We start from the raw sequence: 16687 nt of genomic DNA, 5'->3' as shown, positions 1-16687 counted from the left end.
ACAAAAATCATGGAGTAAGCCTGACCAAAGACATTAAAGATCACTACAATGAAAATTTTAAATCATTAAAGAGAGATGTAGGAAGATATCAGAAAATTGGAAGGACCTCCCATGCTCATGGATTGGAAAAATTAATATTGTGAAAATGACCATCCTACCAAAATACATTTATAGATTCAATGCAATGCCGATCAAAATCCCCATGACATTTTTCACAGAATTGGAAAAAAACGTCCTAAGATTCGTCATATGAAAGCACCAAAGACCTCAGATAGCCAAAGAAACCCTGAGCACTAAGAGCAATGCCGGGGGGATTACTATACCAGATTTTAAGCTTTATTACAGAGCTATAGTCATAAAAGCAACATGGGACTGGCACAAAAATAGACCCATAGATCAATGAAACTAAATTGAAGACACAAATGTAAGTACATGCAATTTGAGTCACCTGATACTTGACAAAGGGCCAAGAACCTTAACTGGAGGAAAGACAGCAAGTTCAGCAAATAGTGCTGGAAAACTGGATCTCTACCTGTAGAAGAATGAAACTAAACCCCTATCTTTCACCCTTCACAAAACTCAATTCCAAATGAATCAAAGACTTCAACGTAAACCTGGATACTCTGAGACTGTTAACAGAAAACTTTGGAAAAAACCTACAAGATATAGGTGTAGGAAAGGATTTTCTAAACCGGACATCAATTGCTCAGGAAACAAGGGCAAGAATGAACAAATGGGGCCTCATTAAACTAAAAGCTTCTGTACATCAAAGGAGGCAACCAGGGAAGTGAAGAGAAAACCCACAGAATGCAAGAAAATCTTCACCAGCGACACATCTGAAAGAGGTTTGACATCCAGAATATATAACGATCTCAAAAACAGAGAATCAACACAAGAAGTAACCCAATTAAAAGATGGGCTAAGGAGCTGAACAGAGAGTTCTCAAAAGAAGAAGTAAAGATGGCTATGAAACATCTTAAAAGATGCTCAACATCACTAATAATTAGGGAAATGCAAATTAAAACCACTTTAAGATTTCATCTTACCCCAGTCAGACTGGTTAAGATCAAGAGAACAAATGATACCAAATGTTGGAGAGGATGTGGGGAAAGGGGAACACTCATTCACTGCCGGTGGGGCTGCAAACTTGTTCAGCCCCTATGGAAAGCAGTGTGGAGAACTCTTAAAAAACTACAAATGAACCTACCATTTGACCCAGTTATACCACTTTTTGGTATATACACAAAGAACTCATCCTATTGCAGAGACACTTGTACATCCATCTTTGTGGCTGCTCTTTTCACAATAGCTAAGAGATGGAAGCAACGTAAACGACTGCTGGTGTGGCTGCAAACTTGTTCAAGCCCTATGGAAAGCAGTGTGGAGAAATCTTGGAAAACTACAAATGAACCTACCATTTGACCCAGTTCTACTACTCCTTGGCATATACCCAAATAACTCATGCTATTGGAGAGACACTTGTATATCCAGGTTTGTTGCTGCTCTTTTCACAATACCTAAGAGACTTAAGCAACCTAAGCATCCCTCAACTGACAAGTGGGTAATGAAAATGTGGTTCATTTATACAATGGAGTTTTATTCAGCAGTACAGAAAGATGAAAACAAGAAATTTGCAGGTAAATGGATGGAACTAGAAACTGTTATACTAAGTGAAGTAAAGCAGACTCAGAAAAAAAATGGACCCATGTTCTCCCTCATATGTGGATCCTGGAACCAAATTCTGATAAGTGAGTGTGTATTCAGGCATAACTACAGGAACCAGTATAATGGAAAGGAACCAGCAATGTAAAGGAAAAGAACCTGAAAGAGAAGAACAGTAGGAAATCGGCATTAATAAGGGAGATATGGAAAAAAATTGTGTTAGTTTAAGGGAGGGGGGAGGGAAGGGTATACAAGGAACCTAGTGGATAAAGGGAAATAAGGAGCTCTAGAGAGGTAGGAACATAGGAGAAGGGTGTTATTAAGGGAGAAAGGGGAAAAAATGGAGCCACCTTAATTGGGGAAACCATGATAGAGGGGTTAGACAATGTGAGATAAATAATGCCTAGCTAGTTTTAAAAACCAGAGGGAACCATATTAGTACAACAACCTACTGACAAACTATACATACCAGATCAAGAAATAAATGTCTGGTAAGGTTTATCTGAGAACAATTGGTCTTTGCCCAAGATTTATCTACATGGCACACAGTATATAAAGTACCAGGCTGGTGGAACTAAACTTCTTAGATGTTTAACAGACATACTTTGAGGCCTATACTAATTTGGTCAGAGGGACACAAAGGACAATATTTGCTCCTTGCCCTTCTAGGTTGATTAGTTCCAGGGGACTATGAGCATCTCCAAAAATGTCCTGTAATTGTGGTGGGTCACATGCCCTCTTGATCATGGAGGCTGAGGAGACCCCACGAGATGGATTTGAACCAGTGTCCAGCCTACAAAGAGGAGGGTCAACAAAGAGGAAACATTTCCTCCATGCTTCCAAGTGAAACCAGCCATGATCGAGCAGGACCTTTGACTTATCTTCACATAGGCGAAACTTATTAAAGGGGCCCATATAATTTTTTAAGAGTCCATATCTATAGCTTAAGGCTACATAACAAGCAACAATGCCAGATAGGAGATACCTCTTTTGAGTTGCTGGCCAAGGTGGCCCAAGGGACTCCCAGATAGTAACCCAGGATAAAACTATATAATTTTTTAAGAGTCCATATCTATAGCTTAAGGCTACATAACAAGCAACAATGCCAGATAGGAGATACCTCTTTTGAGTTGCTGGCCAGGGTGGCCCAAGGGACTCCCAGATTAACCCAGGATAAAACTAGAAAAATGAACAGCAGGCCCCAATCTTACCTAAAGGAATATTGACAACTGATTGCTGCTAGATGAGGAACAGCTGACCTTCCTAAAACAAAGACCTCTACATAGGCTGACTAGATTCAGCAGATGGACAAGTAGTGGGGAATGGCTGGGGGCGGCGACAACACAGCAGACAGTAGCAGGGATATCAGAGTATGAGGGCTCTAGTGGGGGTAGGGAGGCTATGGGAAGGTGCCATCTGGGAAGTGGGTGTATAGTTGGATAAGATGGTTTGGGATGTTCTGTGTGATACACACATGCACAAAAAAATCAAAATTTTAAAAATGTATTATATTTGAGGAGTAAGCATGGAAAGTTATGTCATGTTAATTAGTAGAGGTGATAAACATTACCATTGAAATCTACCTGATGACTTTATAGACATACACAGGTGCCAAGGATCTGAGTTCAACCAATTATGACTAGTAATAATCAGATACATACAGATTAGAGCGACATGCACCAACATCTCAGTGTTAGTAGCAAAAACAATGAGTCTTTCTGTAAGAAACAGTATATTTTAAAATGAAATGGAGATCTTTTTTAAAGGTTAAAAACTCATTCAATTTGATGTCTTACAGGGCTTATACTGAGTTCAATATTGTATATCTGTATTAATTCAACAGCAAACCTAAAAATTTTATAGCCACTTTTGAAAGAGCTATACCTTTGTTATTGAAACTGAAGGAAGGAAGGAAGGAAGGAAGGAAGGAAGGAAGGAAGGAAGGAAGGAAAGGAAGGAAGGAAGAAAAAAAGAAAGGAGTACATGAAGTTGTCAGGAAAAAGTGATGGGGAAATATGGGAGGAGTTGGAAGGGTGGGAGTGGGTGTGGATTTGATCAAAACACCTTATATGCATGTATAAATCTCTCAATAAAATTTTTTGAATTTAAAAAATAAATACATAAAAACTATGTAAAAGACAAAAAAGATTTGTGTTTATTTATCTATTTATTTAATGTTTTATGAGTGTATGCACACATATGTATGCATCTGATCTGAGGCTTGTGTTTTTTCAGCTGGGTTAGAAGCCAGAAAGCCTAATTGAGATTGGGTTACGGGCATACACGGGAAGCCCATCTTGCGATAAGGGTGCTAGGCTTCAAACTCCAGGCTTCGTGATTACACAGGTAGCACTCTTAAGCACTGAACCATCTCTCCAACCACTTTTACTAGTACTGGGCACACTGTCTGCTCCATCTAACTTTCTAGGGCACTTTTTGTCAAAATATGACCCAGCCGTAGTAGATTCGGGGTCTCAGAATTCCCCCTGTTCTCTCAGCCCTCTGTATTTGGCACCTGCAATTCTTTCTGATTGAATTCACTTGTGCATCTGTACAAGGACTAGAAGTCTTCCTACTGGGGAAAGTGCTAGAATTTTTAGGAAACTCCTTGATGTACTCTTAGCTAAGAAGCAGGTGTGGAGGAGAGCTAGCCTAACTTATGAGACATGCTATATGTGCTGAATGGGAGAGCCAGAGAAATGGAGCTGCCCAAAGCCTTTGGAGTCCAGAAGACGGTGAGTGAATCCTCAGTGTCTGACATGAGCCACGCTGCTGGACTTTGGTTTTATTTAAATGTGCCAGGTTCTTCCCTTTGGAAATAAAATCTTACATATTTTTGGTTTTACTGGAGCCCACAATTGAGAGACTGGATTATATTAAAGAGACGCTGAGCTTTCGAAGTATTAGATTTTTAGGACTTTGAGACTTGTAAAATTGTACTGTGCTTTATATTAAGATATTAAGATGTGATCAGGATCACAAGAAATGAAAATGGTATGGTTTAACAGTGATGTGTTTTTGTGTCAAGTTGACAAGGGGTCAATTGTCCTGATTAGGCTTCAGTAGTGAACTTCATGCACCTGGGAAGAGGGACCCTCAACCGAGCCATTTGCTATATGGGATTAGACTGTTGCTCTGTCTATGAGGCATTTTCTTGATTGCTGAGTGGTGTAGGTGATGTCGGCCCTTGGGCAGGTGGTTCTGAGTTGTATAAGAAAACAGACTAAGCACAAGTCAGAGGAGCAAGCCAGTAAGAATTGTTCCTCTGTGGTTTGTGCCTCAGTACCTGCATCTAGGTTCCTGCCCAGAGTTCCTACCCTAACTTCTCTCAAGAATGAACTCTGTTTGGGACTTGTAGACCAAAGAAACACTTTCTCCCCAAGTTGTTTTTGGTCAAAGTATTTCAGCAGAGCAGTATAAAGCTATCTAGAAACACATTTTAAAGCATGTTAAAGGGAGGTGAAGAAATGTTTTGGAGCTGCCCCCAGGTCCCACAGCAAAGAATAACAAAGATATGGGTCATTCCAGAACCCAATTCTTTATGCCACAGTGTATTAAACAAGACACAAACAGTGTGTGTGTGACATCTACACTAATTTCTAACCTAAACATAGTGTTTCTTCAAGGATATATTAAGGAATACAGAAACAACACAAGTACCCTGAAGAATTAAATAGAACTTACTCCATAACTCAAAGACCTTGGTTTTAATCACCTAAATATTTTGCAGGAAGAAAGAAAAAAGTCAAACTGAGTTAGGATGACCCGCACACACACAAAAAATCCAGTTTGCCAAGGCATAGCTGTCATCCCATCGCTGGATTGGCAAAAGCTGGAAACACAGTATCTCACGGTTACCTTAAGTTCAGCATGAGACCCCATCTCAAAAAGTGAGATGGAGAAGTAATTGAGGAAGACTTCCAAACATCAACTTCTGGCCTGCACATGTGCATGTACAAGGGGCTTAAGAACAATCACACTTGTGCAAATGTGCATACACCAAACACACACACACACACACACACACACACACACACACACACACGAAGAAAAGCCTATTGTACGTGAAGAAATAGATGATAGAAATGCACTGAAATGGATTACCAAATTCAGAAATGTTAGAAATCACTGAAGTCCTCAGTATCTGGAAAATGTAAGTATGTCATTTTAAAGGGATGCTGAAGGGCTATGCTCTGCTTCAAACTCTTCTCTGATTCTCATCAATGAACAAAGCATAGATATTCAATTTATGAGCCAAAAGGAAAAGCTATTTACTGAAACAGTAACAAGATCATTTTTACATTGTAGAGAAGAATGTCAGAAAATACTTTGTATGTTTGAGCTTTGAAAGTGAACATTCCACCACTATTCAGAAATACTTTTGTTTGGCTGGTGAGGTAGCAAAATAGGCAGAGGCCTGGCAGCCACGCCTGACAACCTGAGTTGATTCCTCAGGACTTAGAAAGGTAGAAGGAGAGTAACAGCCATTCCAGAAACTTGTACTCCAACTTCCATACACATAAAACAGGATGCGTGCATACATACAAATACATATGTACACACAATAAATAAACAGATTAACATATATTTTCCTAATTGTAAATTATGAGTTTTTTAATGACCTATAATTAAGTTTGTCTGTATTGTGATCCATTTTGTGGTCTATTACACATTAATTAGATTTCATTTGAAGAATATATATTGTAATCATGAACATTCCAGTTGGGGATTTATATTTAGGTTATTTTCTTTAATTATAAATACAATGTTTAACATAGAAGAGAAATTCAGAAATCTAGAAAAAGTATAACATGAAGAACCCAGTGAAGATTATTTCAAAATTGCCCATGCCTGAGTCTAGAGAGATGGCTGAGCAGTTAAAAGCACTTGCTGCTCCTGCAGAGAACCCATGTTTGATCCAAAATATCCAATCAGGTAATTCACAGCTTCATGTAACATGAGCTCTGGGTAATCTGATGCCTTCTTCTGGCCTCTGTGGATACCTAAGCCCACTTGCACACCTATACATTCAAAAACACATGCACACACACACACACACACACACACACACACACACAAATAACAAAACATTTAGTATTTTTAAAAATATAACCAAGCATGAGGTTCATAATTATCAGATGCAATTTAATTAAATGTTTTATAGTTTTTATATTTATATATATATATATGGGATATGCATTATATGGGATATATGTTACATTCATGTATTAAGCAATTGTGCTGCTACACAGTAAAATGAAATCTCTAGCTGACTTCAAGAAAAAATTAAAAGAAGCTAGAAACACTGAGATAAAGAAAAAGAAGCCCATGAATTTCTAACAATTTGTGACATATTCTTTTCTTAGTTCTGGGGTCATAAATGATGAATGGCAAGTAACAAAAATACTGTGCTTTTATTAAACCTAACTCAAAATTAAATGTGACTCTCCCCATGTTAAAAGTGGAAGAAATTTAAAGCTCACTATATCATTCTAAACTAATTCATACATGATTTTTCTATTTGCTAAAATTACTGAACAACCAAATCATTCTCTATGTTAAACATGTACTTAGCTCAATATTTTAAAAAGTTAAGATTTCTGATAAGAAGACAGCCTGAAATTTAACTTACTGTATTTGGAAAGCTAACTATGTGGGTATCTTGTGTGTGTATCTCTTTTTAAGCCTTAATTAACACATCTTTACTTGGTCAGTAAATTGACAGTATATTGGGTTCACTAAATACATATATTGAAATTCCTATTGATGAATTAAGTGCTTAATTGAAAAATCATATTTGAATATATAATTTGTCTGCCTTGTTCTTTCATTGGCAACAGTAAAGTGACATGTATTCACAAATTTTCCAAACTAAAGAGGAATTTTCAGTTTGAAACAATATCATATTTAAGTCATTTTTTCTTTGAGATTTTGGAATAAATCAGTAATGAAGGACTGAGTACAAAAATAGAAAAAAAATGTCTATATTTGCATCATTTCAGTATTCCATGATGACATTTTCAGTTCAAGATTGAATTTATCGGTGTCACTTTTAACACAGAGATTGAGAAGATAGAAATATAATCGAGTCAAAAATAAAGTATGGAAAAATACAATGAAAGGTTTGTGTGTGGGCACATGTGTGTGTGTGTGTGTGTGTGTGTGTGTGTGTGTGTGTAACAATGAACCTATAACAAGAAAATGTCAGACACAGCAGAAAATATGTCCTGGTAGAGGTGGTCAAAATTGGAGAGTCTAGAAATCTAAATTTTATTATTGGTTTTCCAAACAGTCACACCTTGATTATGAATTCATCATTGACCACTCTGGGCCAGTGTCCAATCTTTTTTTCTTTTTTAATGAGGATTTACTCATGTGCATGTGTGTGTATCTGTGTGAGTGAATGGCACCTGCATGTGAGTCCCTGTGAACCCAGAAGAGGGTATCACATCCCTTGGAGGAGGAATTTCAGACAGCTGTGAGTTACACAGTGTGGATACTGGGAACTGAACTAAGTTCTGGAAGAGCTTTTAACCACTGAGCAATCTCTATCCCTATAAGACTTTAAAACAAAAGAAGTTGGACTAAAAGGTGTGAACTGACCTTAAGACTTCAAGCTCATTTTTATTTGATTCATAGAACATAGAGTAGAAATGAAATTTATGATAATCAAATAAGCAAGGATCAAATGGATTCACAAGATTATTAAAATAATTAATCATAAAGAAATTATCAATTCATTACTGAAAAGGAGAAAAATTTAACAATCATTTTCCATATTTCCTTTCTTATATTTAATATCAGTCAAGTCATCATTTTTGGTTTTTATTCACTGTATTTTTTTCCTTTATAAAATAGTAGTGACTAGGTAAATAATATATTTAAAAATATAAAATAGAGGAACGGGGATGTAGCTTAGTAGTAAAGTGTTTGTCTAGTATGTAAAACACCCAGAGATCAATCTCCAGCAGTAATTAATAAACAACCTTAAAAATAAAATAAACCTATTAAGTTTCTGTCAATTAAAGAATGAACATGAGGAAAATTAAGTCGTTTTTTTAACACCTTAAATTATTCTACAAGTCAACCATTGAAGCATATTCTGAGAGGAGACAGGGATATTTACAAAACAATTTTATCTGAACAAATCTTATATGTGGGAATGACTTTTCTAGAAATGACTCTTTACAAATTGAACTTTTCCATAGCCTTGTAACTAAGTAATCATATGTTTTGAGATCATTTAGAACTATGCGTTCATTTTGTTTACATACTGTGTCAGCTTGTTAGGAATTAACTGACCTTTAAGAAAAGCAATGTAATCAGTCTTACAGTACTTTGGACTCCAGACGTAATTAACGCTTACAAGCTACACTGAATTCAGAACTTGTTTTATAATTTTTTACTTGATTTTTTTGTGTATTTCATACATAAAACATCTTTATGCCCTTTCCCTTTCCCTTTTGACACCCTCCCATAGCACTCCCCACGGGAGTTCATACATTCTGAATTCAGAACTTTAATTTTACACAGTGTTTCTTCTTTCTCCTTCATGACTTCCTTCTCCTAGTTAGTTTTCTCTGTTGCTATGAAAAGACACTTTGACCAAAACCAACTTGAAGAGAAAGGATTTATTTGCTTACAGATCCAATCACAGCTCATCACTGAGAGAAGCCATGGCAAGAACTCCAGGTAGGAAACCTGGAGACAGGAACAGAAGCAGAAATCATGGAGGAATGCTGCTTACTTGCTTGTTCCTCTCTTCTGTGCTCAGCGTACTTTCTTATATAACCCAAAACAATCTGCCCAAGGTTGGCACCATTCACAGTGATCTAGACCCTTCTATATCACTCAATAATCAAGAAAATGCCTTACAGAAACTCCCACAGGCCAATCAGATAAACTCCCCAGTTGAGGTTCTTCCTTCACAGATATGTGAAATTGACAAGTGAAGCTATCTAGCACATGACTCATTTATGATCCTGACTCAAAACAATGCATGTATGTGAACAATGAAATAATTAGATCTAAGACCATCTGCTGAAAACAATGACATTGAAATCAATGTCCCCTCAAGAAAAGTTGAAGGCAACATGTGGTCATAGGTTGATGACTGCAGTTTTGGTTTTGTATGCTGTTCTAGGTCAATTGAATGAGAAAAAATAACTTCTTTCATTGCAAAAATATTTATTAAAAATTATTCTTTCCTTTTCCATACCTTGTTTGATGAAATGTTTTATTTATAAAGAAAGACATCTTTGGCCAGAAAGAGGAGAACAGTTCTGTGAGAAACTACACTTTAGAACAGACTGAGCTCTCTTGGGTTGAACAACTCCAAGTGTTAGTCTTTCTTTAATGTGGTACTGCCACAGTTATCATTTATCTTGAAATCAAGCTCTAAATTTTCATTTTTTGAAGCAACACAAAGGCATATGTTTTGAGCTCAAGCATCTAGCCCAATATGATTTTTCAGAATAAAGTTACTCAGTAAGTTACTTCTACCCATTTAGAAAATAATTTTTAAGCATCCTGGGGATAAATAGATGGCTCAGTGGTTAAGAGCACTGGTGCTCTTTTAGGAGACCTGTGTTTGGTTCCCAGCATCCACATGGTGGCTAACAACCATCTGTAACTCCAGTTCCAGGGGATCTGAAGCCCACTTTTGACCTCCACAGGCACTGCATGACACCATAATTCCAATTCCAAGGGAACTGACTCCCTTTTCTGATGCACACACATGATACACTTACATAGTTCCATGAAAAATGCTTATACATGTAATTATTTTTTAAAATATTGTCTTTTCAATGTAATAGTATCATTTAACTTAAATGTGTCCTGGGAGTGACTTTATCTTCCTTCCCAATGCATTATTGAAATGAAGGATTCCTCACTAAAACAGATAAAAATCCCATCATTTATTGGCAAGTGCTTGTGTGTATCAGGCATTTTTCTAAGGCCTTGTCGATAGTAAGTCATTTAATCCTTATTGCTGTATATAAATGCACATTAGTGTTATTGTGAGCTGAAAAGACGAAGAAACCAAGAGCGAACTTTGAAATAATTTGTTTGATGTCAAAGGAAGTTCAAGTGGAATCATTATTACTGCAGTCTACGTCATTTGGCTCCAGAGAGCTTGTTCTCAAGTATTCTAACAATACACTGACATTGACATAATAGAAATGAAAATGTTAAAGAGCAATTTCAAAAAACTATGGAAGCTAAAAAGAAAGAGTCTTTGGCCTTGTCACACACAAATTTGTAGAAATGTGTAGACCAGTGAAAGAGTTTAAAAGAAAGTAAGACAGTGTTATAAATACCATGCTAATAAACCTTCCATGAAACAGATTCATTTATTTTGAGATTAAACTATTTAAAAGACCCTTATAGCAACCAAGACATCAAGTACAGAAGGCTGAAGAGATTGGTGAAGCAGCAAAGCAGATATACTTGTGTGGCACCCTGAAATCAATGGTACAGTTAACGTATTTGTGTGTGTAATCCACTTATTCTCTTAATCTGAACAATATTTGGGATTTATGAAACTTTGAGAAGTAGAGAGATGCCCCCTGCAAAATAAACAGACCAGGTTTTCACTAAAAACTGAAGACTCCAATTTTCCTGAATACATGTAATAGGGAGAGTATCTCTGCTTCATCCTTTATAAAAAGCATTTCCTTACATAGACTTATGATAACCAATCAAATCTTCTTCCTATTGTTTAATTTCCTTATTCCCACATTACAAAATCCACTGTTGTGCCAATCCCTATAAGATTCTTTATTCTGTTTAGTAGATGAGAGACTGCTATCATTCATGAATCTCAAATGTGAAACAAATTAGATTTATATATATATTTGCTGGAATTTTACAGTTTGACAGTAGTTATCTATAGCTGGTTGATCAAAATTGCAGATGACCCTAATGACTTATTGGTGACTCATGTTAATGTTGTGGAAGAGACACTCATTGACATCATGAGTTATTGGTCTGTTCTGTTCACAGCCGGTCTGCCCCTGATGGTCACCAATAACTTGGCAGGGATTCATGAGAGTCCATTGATTCTCTTAATCTGACATTCCTTGGAGCTTTTCTGGATATAGATCATCTTGCCAAAGAGAAAGATAAATTTGCAGGAATTTGAAACACTAAAATAAACACTTTTTCAGAGCAGAAATGGATAGAATTTTGTTGCAGAAATTAGTGTTATTCTTAACTCACCCAGCACAAGAACAAGAGAGGTAGAAAGGATAGTAATAAACCTCATCTTTATAAACTATACATGGGGGGTTGAAGAGATGGCTCAGTGGTTAAGAGCACTGGCTGCTCTTACAGAGAACCGAGGTCTGGTTCCCAGCACCCACATAGTGGCTAATAACTATCCATAACTCCAGTTCCACAAAATCCAACAATCTTCTCTGACCTACAGGGCCATAGTACAACATGTATACACTTATATATGTATAGGCAATAAACTCATACACATAAAATAGTAAAAAAAAAAATTAATGAAATAGTTTAAAATAAAAAAATGAGCCATATATGGACTATTTTTCCTCTACTCCCTGATCAATATTTAAAAACATAATCCCTTTACTCCTCAAGTAATTTTGGAAGAAACCTCTTTTACTTTATAATCCTTGATTCCATATAACCAGGCCCAGACTTGGTATCCTGCCACAACCCAATCTTTAACTGTGTTTTCATAAGAAAAGATTAATTTTTCAAACAAAGGTCAAAGGAGAGAAAGTAACACCTAACAACAAATAGAGAAATAGTTTTCTCTCTTTTAAAAGGCTGGATGCAAGTCCCTAGATTAGATTTAGAGCAACTTGAGTGCTTTATTCATGAAGTTGGCTTTCACATTCCTCAAAGGCTGCCCTTTGTTTTCAGATCTTCAGAGAAGGCTTCTAATCCCCAGTGTCAAGGGCACAACAGAATCTGTGATCTGCAAGCAACCCAGCTCATCAGCATTAATTACTGTTGGGCCGGGATTGTAAACAAATGTAATCAGAAGTCTTAAACAGGGGCCCCACTGAGGATGCCACCTATTTTTCTGGCTGCTCATTCCTAGTCTTTTTACAGCTCTCTTCTCTCCCATGAACTGTTGGCTTTCCACACTTCTGAGCACTTCTGATTTATTTCTTGTGTTTTGCTTTCTCTCTGGGTGGGCACATCTGCTTTCCTGGCTTTAGCTAAACTCTCTATTATAATGAATTCTAATTAAACATTTTCAACATTAGCCCTTCTCAGCCATCCCACACCTGTATTTCTGACTGCCATAAATGAAACTCAACCCACCATTTCAGAAAGGGATCATGCTGTTTTTCTATACCCAGATTCATACGCATTTCTCCCTTCCAGCTTTTATTGTGAGCCAGTGTCTCCACACTGCCTAACCAAAGTGTATAAAAAGAAAACTTCAGGTTTAACCCTGACTCTTTGCTCTCCCTTATTCCAACACTCTTCTAGTCCAGACAGTCATGGAATCACCTCAATCTAGCCACAGAACTCTCCAGAACTGTTCCTATTTGGTAGCTATGACTTGATGCCAGTTTCTTAAAATTACTAATTAAATGATTTTTAGCTCCCATCAGTCTAGCCCCAAACTTTCTAACTCAATCTCACGTGAGTGTTAATTTTCTAAACATCAAATATCTCTGAGTAGGAAAGATAGCTCATTCCTCAAAGTACTTGATGTGAGAGAATTAGAACCTAAGTTCGAGCCATAGAACCATCATTAAAAAGTCATAGGTGGTAGAAAGGCCAATTACTGGGGCTCCCAAGACAGCCAGCCTCACCTACTTGGTAAGCAATAGGCCAGTGAGAGATCCTGCCTCAAAACAAGATGGATAGCAGTCTGAAGAATGACACCCAACACTGACCTCTAGTCATCATGATTTTGCATACACGCATACATACAAATAAGCACAAAAGCAAAAAATAAAATTCTCCGTTGTTTTCCAAATGTTAGTGAATTGTGGCACTTTCCTTTTGAATCTTGACTGGTTTCTCCTATATCAAGAAGCTCTCAGATAATAAATCCCAAATTTAAAAAATATGCACACTAAGAAATTTCATTACATTGAACTTGAAAGGATATTTTCTTGATTAAAACATTTAAAAAATATCAAAATATGTTGAATGTTTATATCATTTTGGTGGATATAACATTTTTAGCATATTAAAATGTTTTTAGTTAACAGAAAACAATAGCTTTCATTAGGATATTTTCATACATATATAATGTATTTTGGTCCTATTCACCAACATAATCTTCCCCTCTCTCTGCTCCATTGGTCACCTTTCTCTCTGCATTTAGATCCATTTCTGTTAATATAGTACATAAAAGGTACATTTACATATACTATATTATATTGTATATTTATATATACTGTATACATATAAGGACCTGGAGACATGGCTCAGCAGTTAAGAGCACTGGCTGCTCTTGCAGAGGACCCAGGTTTGATTCTGAGCACCACATGGCAGCTAACAACCATCTATAACTCCAGTCCAGGGGAATCAGATGCCCTTTTCTAACCTCCACGGGCATTGAACAACATGGGTGCTGTTAACATATAAGCAGGCAATACACTCATACACATAAAATGAAAATAAATAAAGTAAAATAAAAATAAATAAATCTAGATTATGCTTATGAGAGAGCAAATGTGTTATGTGGATTTATTTTTTCATACTAAATTATATACAATTATTTCTAAATATGAATCTATTAATTTTAATTGGAATTATTTGCTGCTGTCTTTCACATAGGTCTTGAAAATTTTGAAAGGTATACAGGAAGCACACCATCAAAACTCTGGATCTCTGACTGGTCAAATCCTGATTAGGAAATCATACCTATTGGTCTGCCAATGTCTGACCTCAGCTGTGCTCATTTCTATTTTTAAATTTATCTACCCTTAATTTTCTCTGTATGGCTGGTATTTAAGTGAAAAGTTATGAAGTATAAAAAAAGAACCTTAGCAGGGCAAGACTCCAGGATCCCTGAAACTAATCCCAATGAACTCTACAGTGGCATTTATACAGGTGATGGGTTTCCTCAGATGAAATAGCACTGCTGTCTGGGACTGTATTTTCCGTTTGTTTTAATGAAAGATAGACTCTTCTTCATGTATGAACTCAGAGAGGAAAACTGATTGACACTCCCCCATAAATGATTGTAAGTATGGAGTATATTTATAAGCGAGAGATCAGCTTTAATTAACTGTCACTGTGTTTTTACCAGTTACGCCTCCCTTTTTCATATGCTAGGGAACCCATGCTCTTTACCCAAAGAAGCTTTGAATAAGGAGTGAGCAAATTTCCAAAAGAACGCTATTTGTTGAAGCAAAGCATAATTTTGTAACCTTAATGTCTATGTAAAATCATAATGAGAAACCAGAAGAAATAAAAATTGGAAAATTTCAAGTGGTCATTGGTTAAAAGTTATGTTGTGCTTATATTTAATAAATGTAGCCTTCATTGTTTTCATAATACTTTGGAGAAGTGATAAGAAGGGACATTTTAGTAAATTTAAATAATTTATTTGTGATCAACAATGCTAAAATACAGATACAAGATTTGAATGAATGATTACATATGTCCAAAATATGTAGTTTCAATAATAAATTACTGCTTACAGAATCCATTATTAACCATTATCAATCATTGTTAAACTCTGGGGTCACTTTGAATTCATGTTAAAAATTAAATTTGTGTACCTGAAAATGTAATTCTGTTGATAAAGTACTTGCTTTGCAAGCATGAAGTTCTGAGTTCAAGTCCTAGAACCCACATAAAATAGCAGGGCATGGTGGTGTGTGTTTGTAATCCCAGCCCTGGGAATGTGAAGCCAGGAGGATCCCTGGAGCTAGCTAGCCAGTCAGTCTAGCCTAATTGTTGAATTTCAGGTCACTGAGAGATGGTCTCAAAACACAAGATAGACATCATCAGATATATGAAACCCAGTGCTGACCTCCTATCTCCACATTCACTCACACACATGTACTTCCATATGCAAACACATACAAAATTAAAGTTCTAATTTTATTTTCAGAGAGTATTAAAATATGTGAAACAGAATCATGCACTAGTGAGTCAATTTACAATTTTCTCTGTTCGTGGTTTTGTAAACAAACATAGCATTGCTTGGAGCGGTGTGTCAGTCTGACTTGTTCTCACAACACAAACTGAAGCCACAGAGTAGCTCTTCTGGCCAGGTCATAATGATGCAATTTATACCGTATTAGCTTTTTCATTTCATATTGATTTCTCATGTTGAAAGGCTTCCAAAGCCACAATAGAAGCTAATTCTGTGCAAAGGAACAACATTCTCAAATTAAATGTTAAGGCATGTGCCAATTCAAATATGGAGTCCATATTGCAAAATAAACATTCGCTTCTTGAAACCATTGAGTTCACCAGGATTAGAGTTAGACGTGATGAAAGAATCTCAGAAACAGAGAGGAAAACCCAAAGTAACTGCTAGAGCCAAGAATACGAATTCTCAGCAAATATTGACCTTGAAGTATATCAGAATTAGAAAAGAATCACATGAAATAGCTCAAAAAGAAATTGATGATATGAAATGACATAAGGAAAAATATAGGTGAGGACTCAGGAAATGGCTAGAGATCATTCTTCATTTAAACTTTGGCTCTATGAAATTTTCATCTCAGAATGTTCTCAGTGCTGACTCTCTCGTGACTACCCTTGTTCATCATTTTAAATGCCCTTTGAGAAGTCCTGGATCCCTCCTTAGATTAGGGTATGGTAGAGTAGAGAATCTGTGTAAATAATTTGAGGAAATGCCAGCATGCTTCCCAAAGAGACAGAGATATTTCTAAATCATGACTTTCATGAGAAGATAGTTGTGAAAGTCCCAGCTTCTTTTCATCATCATCTGAGCATATTTTCTCTCTCTTTTTTTTTTTTTTTTTTTTTGTTTTTTTTAATTTTTGTGAAGAACAAAGCAACAGAAAGAGAAGAGCTTGGGACTCATGACTTGTTTCTGTTAACA

The sequence above is a fragment of the Nannospalax galili genome, unplaced genomic scaffold (genome assembly GCF_000622305.1).
Source record: "Nannospalax galili isolate Female #2095 unplaced genomic scaffold, S.galili_v1.0 scaffold374, whole genome shotgun sequence".
NCBI classification, from domain to species: domain Eukaryota; kingdom Metazoa; phylum Chordata; class Mammalia; order Rodentia; family Spalacidae; genus Nannospalax; species Nannospalax galili.
The sequence above is the reverse complement of the archived record's forward strand: the minus strand, read 5'-3'. Positions refer to the sequence as shown.